The 8,564-nt window shown below is 33.6% G+C and overlaps 1 long non-coding RNA gene across 1 annotated transcript in view; it reads right to left on the bottom strand.

The window, feature by feature from the left end:
• Positions 1–463: 463 nt before the first annotated feature.
• LOC118763497 overlaps positions 464–8,564 on the bottom strand; it is a 9,179-nt gene continuing 1,078 nt past the window's right edge. The window contains exons 2-3 of the long non-coding RNA XR_004999256.1: positions 3,429–3,440; positions 464–565 (exon numbers count right to left, since the gene is read on the bottom strand). This is a non-coding gene — a long non-coding RNA (uncharacterized LOC118763497). The remainder of the gene's footprint in view (positions 566–3,428; positions 3,441–8,564) is intronic.

Here is an 8,564-nt window from a genome sequence, read left to right as displayed (position 1 = left end):
CATATTAATTTTACCAGCAGGCTATTCCGTTGATCGGGTCAACTGGGATTCTCATCGTAGCCCAGGAATTGCCAGTTTTGTATAAATCTATATATATATATATATATATATATATATATTATATATATATATAATATATATTATCGTCTGTATGTATATGTATATATATATAATTATTATTTTTAAATCTTTGAACAAGAAAAAAATTAAGTAATACTGTTATTCTGTGCTGATGAAGAGAAATAACCAAGAAACCATTGGTACACACATATAAGGACGCAGATAATGCGTTGATAGCCAGCTGGAGACGATATATATATATGATTGATTGATTGATTCCAGTTTCAGCTTATGAGGTGTGGCCATGCTGGGGCACCGCCATTTATATATATATATATATATATATACCGTATTTTAACGTGTATAAGGAACCACTTCTTTGTCAAAACTTAAGAAGAAAAAATATGGGAGTTTCTTCTATATGGATAGTATTATAATACCTTACAAAACATTTTTTCCATATTATAAGCCCCCAAAATTATGAGGTTCCTTATACACGAGGATTCTTTATACACCTTAAAATACACTATATATGTAAAGAGCTTTTGAAGTGATGTACATATATTGTATATGGAGAATAACATGGTAGTCAGAATGGCTAATGATGAAATATATTTTTATTTACATTTTTAGCACTTTCTTCCTTTATCGGATTTATCAAAAAAGTGATTGTTAGTCAGTTTTCTTTGCCTTTTTTATGTAAAATTGAAACTGATGACGTTTTGAAAAGGGGGAGAAAGACGGGGAGAGGGGGAGAGACGGAGAGAGGGAGAGAGAGGGAAAAATTAGCAAAGAACTTGTAGGGGTGAGAGAGGAGGAGAGAGTGTGGGTGTTAGTGAAGATAGAGAAGAGTTAAGAAAGTAGAAATAGTGCGTTTTGTGAGTTTGTGAAAGAAGAGTAAAGAAAGAATATAAATGTTTGAAGCGGAGTGGGAAGGTAAAGGAGGCGTGGCTAGTGTATCAGTGTGTTCAGACATGTTTGTTGTTTTTGCCCACTTTCTGACCTTTTGGACGGTGAATAAAAGGAACTTTTGTATACAAATGGTCAAAGATATTTTTTTATTTCCTCTAGTAAGTATTATATTTCAATGTCTTGTTTTATAATTCTTTTGTATTCATTAATGTGTAAATTTGTAATTAATAGCTAAATAATGATATTTGCGTGCGGACTACCTATGTTACTGCTGTTGATATTAATGATGCAGATGATATTAACAGTAGTGACATCCTATTTCATATCTTAGTGTTTGAATGTTTTACTTATAATTTTTCTGCACTGTGTGCTCTGTTTTTGGCGTAAAACAAAACCAGTTGCACTGTCGGAGCTTAACGTGACGGTCTTCAATGTTTACTAGGTACTTCACACTGAAGAGGCTCAAGGATTAAATATCCGAAAGCCGAAAGCTGGGTATGCGGATGTGCTAAACTACATAATATTATATTTTGTGCTTTTGAATATATTATTTCCGTTTCCTCGCCTGTTATTTTTCTCTGTAATCTTGGTGCTGTACGGTGTTTTAATTGAAACTTTAGCTGTTATTTCTAGCAGGTGTATGCCATTAATCATTATTAAGCTTCGAGCAAATTTGTAAGTAATAGCTAAATAATGGTATTTGCCTGCGAACCACCTATGTTACTGCTGTTGATACCACCGATTTAAAACTTTATCAACAGATGATATTAAAAGTAGTGACATTTTATTTCAAATCTTACTGTTTGAATGTTTTGCTTATATATATAAACAATAATATATATATATATATATATATATATATATATATATATATATATACAGGGATTGGACAAAATAATGGAAACAGCTAGAATTATACAATCAAAATTTTGAAATATCAAAGCTTGTTTATTTTTATGTTTTTTTTATTTATTGTTAGTAATGTTCAACATGTGTTGCTAAACTTCCTGTTTCTTTTCAGATATCATCAGAAAAATGTGATTAAAATTCATTAAAATGTCAGATCTATCGGACTTTCGAAGAGGTCAAATTGTTGCTGCTCGTATGGTAGGCGCGGACGTAACGAAAACAGCCGAAATGTTTGGTGTATCAAGAAGTACTTTTCCCTTCTATGTAAGCCATTTATGGCCAATATAATGAATAAAAAAAGTACTTTCTCCAACGTAATGACGGTCTTTGAAAAAGTGGGAAAAACCTCCTCGTCGAAACAAAACTCCGGACGAAAACCAAAATTTTTAGATAGGGACTGTTGGACTCTTGCGCGAATTGTTAGAAAGTACAGCTCACAAAATTACTGCAGAGCTTATTGACCACTTCAAGAACCCAGTTTCCACAAAAAATGGTCGCCGGGAGTTGCACAAATCCGGATTTCGCGGGAGTGCTGCAATCAGAAAAACATTACTTTCAAAATCAAACGTTACAAAGCGTTTAGAGTGGAGTACAAACCTACAGAATTGGTCCCTAGAGAAGTGGAAGAATGTTATTTTCTCGGACAAGTCATCCTTTACCTTATTTCCCATCACCGGCCGAGGATGCGTATGGAGACAGCCAAAAGAAACATGTTACCCAGACTGCCTTCTTCAAACTCTTAAAGACGGAGAAGAATCTGTGATGATCTGGGTGGGGAGGCTATATCTTGGAAATCCGCCGAGCTAATGGTTTCCCTTCATGGCAGACTTAAAAGTCGAGACTATTTAAGCATTTTATCTGATCAAATTCATCCTATAGCTGCTAATTTTTCACACATTGGTTAAGTGAAATTTTTCTCACAGCATATGAAACATGTCTGTGCGTGCATGATTTGTGTGAGTGTGTGTATAGATGTGTATATATACGGCCGAGTTACACTAACATATGCATTTAATTAAACATAACTCAAGGAGATTGATGATGCTATTTCATTTTGTCATGTATGTGAAGCTATTTTTAATTGTTTTGTCTTTTAACCTCTTGAAACAAGTTTTTGGATACACGTTAACATGTTTGTGTGGTATACGACTATTTATTTTCAAATCCCGGAATGTCATGTCAGCAAATCGTAGATTCTCCTTTCTTATATCATGTCACCTATGTGTCAAATTCCCTAAAACTAGCGTTACAACATTGAGCTATATCATGTAGGTTTCATTTTCTCTATCCTCTATAACGCTCAATTTTTTCTCTAGTTTATTCATAAGTAATATTATTGTCTTGAAAATATCTGTTTTATATCAACATCTTTATTTTTCTTATATACTTTATTTTTGTTATATACGATAGATGCAATACAAAATGCTTGTCTATGAATCAAAGTGAGTAAGCCTTAATGAAATGCTGCTCTGATATGATCAAAATAATACGTAACTTTTCGTATGATAGCTTTTACATAAAATGATACCAGAACCAAAGCTGTGTACAAAAAATTGCAACTAATAATATTTATTTAACCACTTGTCATTCACAGGATTACGGCCGAGTTGAAGATTTGCTGTACCCATAATGTTTTGGTAATCTGATGAGCTCGTTTACTTTATTTGCATTGATTTGTTAATATAGAACTGTATTGTATAATGAGTAGCTTGCATATTAATACAGACATGTTACCATAATTTCATATAGACTGAAATTATAACTACATTAAACAGACTACGAAAAGGCCGTTGTCTTAAAAGTGCCAAGTGGTTAAACAACTATATTCACTTCTAATACCTCCTGAGATTTTATGGTCGATATAATCCTCATGAAATGGTGTTATCCATCAGACTTCCTGGACTTCAATTACATGGAAGTTTATATTATACTACACTGTACTGTATGAATAGGTCTGTTATCCGAGTTCGGTAGAGGAGCATACTGTGATAGCCACACGATTTTATGAATATATTACACTGTATATATATATATATATGTGTGTGTGTGTGTGTGTGTGTGTGTGGTGTGTGTGTATGTGTACGTGTGTGTGTGTGTGCGTAGACATATATAGCAGTACTTTAGAAATTAAGCAAATGTGCGAGGAAGAGGGTGAGATAAATGCAATTTACTTGCACACGCACAAACACACTCACATATATATATGTATGCATATCTGTTGTTATTTATTCCTTTGAATCATTACACCGAGATCATGCTGGGAGACAGCTTTCAAGAGCTTAGTCAAACAAAACAACCACAGTATTTAAACTTAAACCTGTACTATCAGACTCTGTCGCACAGGTATGTTTACGACTTAGACAAACCGACACTGGTTGTAAAAAGTTAGTGGGGAGATAAACATAAACACAAACGCACACGTATGTTTAGATATATATTTACGACCACATACATGTATGTAATTATATATATATCTCCATATACATAAAAACACCCGCTCGCTAATATCTACATATACACACACACAATACATGCATGTGTGTGCGTGTGTTTGTATCTGTGTGTATATCTATACTAACACGAATTGAGCAGTTGATTAAATGGTCAGCAAACTTGGAATATCAGTCATGTTATAATCAAGAGTTATAAGAGGTCCGTACAAGTATATAAGGGATCGGCATCTCATCTGGAAACAACATTAGATGACACAATACAGTAACTTGCAACTTAGACCACAAATGATGACATACAACTAGAGGGAAACTATATGGGTGAACAATATATAGTGCTACATCCCGACATAAAAGGTAATGGGATCTGTGGCTTTTAAATATCCTTGAAATTATATTCTATGGTCATGCATAAAAGTTTTATGAGTAAATGCTTGCACCTTTTGATACTAACGTCCTGTGGAAGGAGATAATTAAGGCTGAAATACCTGTGATAACGGGAGTACTTGCTCATTTCAAAAGATAAATAACAATGCAAATGAAATATAACTTTTTATGAAGCCAGTCACCTATCGTTAGAAATTCTAGTTGATAAATTTCATAACGAGTTGATTTATTTATTTTTTTGTCAGAGACTTGCTGGAGGGTTCACCCCGAAGTATTTCTCAGAAATTACATGCTATTTTCCTTTGACTGCGATGGCAAGCACAATTACGACAGCTCAGCATACTGGATTAGATATTTTATAGATATCTTCGTGGAAAATATATTCCACGATCACGTTATTCTGATAGGTATCCCCCACATGACACTGAGGCATTAATTTCACAAGAAAATATATAAATATTTCCATCAGATCTATCAATATTATACACTTAAATATATCTTTTTGCTGTTGTTTTCAATAAGAGATTCACAACTCATATTTTCACGCACGTGCACCTATCAAGTACACAAATATATACAAAAAGTATATGTGGACAACACATACGCCAGTGTGTGGCTGATTTAGAGATATACCTCATATCGATTAACTTTTGATATGCGTCACCAAATATTTAAACCAATATATACGTATTATATCAAGATTAATTATTCATATAAAAATACATTCAATTATGATTGTCGATATTAATGTTAGAAATTTGTTTCGAAAATGCGGAAAAATGTGCTATTATTTTACTATGTTTATAAGATAAAATCATAGAGCAAGATAATATGAAAATTAATAATTACGATTCAATGTTTTTAAGCCATTTTCTTCACACCGTATCCTGTTTTCTATAATTTAATTTCTATAAATTGTTTACCAAGAATGACAAAAAGACAATCGAATATAATAAAATCAGGTTTAAAAATCGTCGATAAAGCGTATCTATTGAATATTCAGAATATTTTATACAGTATTTTATAGCATTTTGTACGAAATAAATAGTGTGATTATAACATTTTCATTTAATCTATTTCTATAACTTTTCTTTCAAATTTTGCTTACATCGTCATCTAAATAAAACCATTTTGAATGTAGGCAAGTCTTCTGTATTTCATAATTCTTAATTTAAATTAATAGATACCAGTAAAATAATGAGCCGAATTTATTGAATCCACCCGTTTAGAAATGTTTGTCCGATACGAACTTAACACTTCTTTATAAAACATTTGCCACTAGTTACTTAATTAACGTTTTTATTCGCTTTACTTAATTTAATTTATCATCTACAGCCTTGTATTATTTTACGGAATTAACGTGCGGTTCTTGCAAAAATACCTTTCAATATTTTTCGACATCTAATTCCTGCTAAACTTAGATTGTATAAGGTGTTAGTCAGCAAAATACTTTTATATTTTCCATACATGTATTTTCTCATATACATGCAAAATTTCCGTAACACAGAATTGTTCATCAATAACAATGTCATTTATTCCTGAAAGTATTTCGACAAACATCTATAAAAACTGGAATAAATATGGTCACATATTAAAATAGGAATTTCGTTAATGTTTTCTTTTTAAATTTAAAATGAACTCAGATTAAAAAGTGAAGTATATCCTATGCATTTTCACTACAAAGTATTAAAAGATAAATAAAAATCTTACGTGGTCGATAATGTACGAGTTTTGAGGTAGTGAGAGAAAATATTTATTATTCTCTTGGTTCTTGATAATATTTGAAATTTTCGCAAACTGTGCATCACTAAATACATATTGAGCTTGAATATACGAATTCTTATAAATTCAATATTTATCATTAATTTTCATCAATTCGCACTCGATTTATATATACGCATTTATCTATATGTGTATGCAGATGCATGTATATGTGTGTATATATATATTATAATGGTTACTGAGGAGAAGAGACGCTAAGGCAAGGCAAACATCTCAAGTGATATACATTATTATTATTGGAAATTTTTTTCCGATAATAATAAAATATATGACTTGATATGTCTGCCTTACCCTAACGTTTGTTATCTTCTTTAACAATTATATATCCGCTGCATCGGAAATTTGCAATGGCTCCATAAATACCGTCTCGGCTATAAGCTTGGAGCCCTAGTAATCCATTACAGCACTTACCTACTCGTTTAGATCGCCTGTGAAATAAACGCCCATATGTTATATATATATATATATATATATATATATATATGTATGTATGTGTGTGTGTGTGTGTATGCATGTGTATATATATATATATATATACACTCATACGCACACAATTCTCCCGTCGTAATCGACGTATGCGAATCTAACATTCAGTAATATTGCTTTCATCACACTACACATCTACATGAATGTATTTTCAGTTTCCCCCGGTTATGTAGGACCTGTGTCCCTTTTTGTCACCGCCATTTAGATTTCAACTTACCCTGGTAGATTAAATGCGTACCCCAGCAGGAAGCCAGAGGCTACTAAATATTCGTGTATACACATATCACGTAATTGGAAGACTGTTGACGCTCCTGGGTTCATTGTTTTTCATCCCAACGTTTGTTCAAGCACCACTTTACTCATCAAGTATGCTTGCTGGTTTTGCCTGTTTAGTCGCTCACAGCTAGACCATACAACATTTTGAACAGAGTTACATATTACCATTTCCAGCAGTAAACCAGGGTGATCTGACTCACAGAAAGACACACACACTCACTCACAAACACACACATACACGCACACACGCACACACATTCACACATACATATATGCATATAGTTTTCTCTTATATCAACACTTGAACATATCACCGGTGATATTACCTGAGGTCAATGTGTGTTTTGCATCTTTCAAACATTGATCGAGTCCTAGCTTTTCAGCCAGTGACACTAGCCACCGCATATAACTCCCAAATTCCAGATACCCGTTCTCCTTGAACAAGCTACTACCTTGGTAGGGACCTTATAAAATTTACCCATTTGATCCTGTGATGATGCAGGCTTTCTTGAGCGAATGTTTTGCGAACAGGTTAGCATTCCAACTCAATGATATTAATCTTCACTCGACACCCGTTCACTTACAAACGCCATCAAAATTTCTACTATTCTCTTCGCTCACTTTCTAAAGCACCTCTCCCAGTGAAACGAGCGTTTTAATAAAACCACCTACTTGGATATTTGGGATGACATTTTTAAAAACTTCAGCCGCTTCCTAAGTTTTACCTTCAGGTTCGATCTTGAGCTGCTAGTATCCTCGAGCAAATGTTCTCAACATTACATACACCGGCATACCGAATACTAATTTTGCATCATTCAGGTCCTCAACTGTTGTCCGTTTCTCATCTGTGCTAATGAAAGTAACAGATTGAGAGACTTTCGAGTCACAAGGCTCATGGTAGTGCAACTTTCCAGTGAGATCTAGTACAAATTCCACTTTCCGCCATTGATGAATTGCTTCGAATTATATTCCTGCCCACAGTGAGCAATGCTGTCCAAGATTTGAGAAAATTCCAGCTACTTAAGCAGAAACCCTCTGACCCTCCTTTCAAAGACCATGGACATGGATATTAAAAATTCTCAGAAACCAAAAGGAAACTACGAATCCGTGAGAGACTGCCTTGTTTATAAACCCAAACTTTAGACTTGTCAGCTCGGTCTGATTTTTCCACAGTGACTAGCCAGGCTTCGACCTCTTATTTGGTTGTTTTCTTAAACCTCGTTTCACTCATCTTACGAGCAAACACTTTTGCAATGCACTCCGTTGCTTTTTCAGTAATGGCTAATTGATGGGTGCTGCAAA

The sequence above is a fragment of the Octopus sinensis genome, linkage group LG5 (assembly GCF_006345805.1).
Source record: "Octopus sinensis linkage group LG5, ASM634580v1, whole genome shotgun sequence".
In the NCBI taxonomy this organism is placed as follows: Eukaryota; Metazoa; Mollusca; class Cephalopoda; order Octopoda; family Octopodidae; genus Octopus; species Octopus sinensis.
This window is presented reverse-complemented; position numbering and strand designations above follow the sequence as displayed.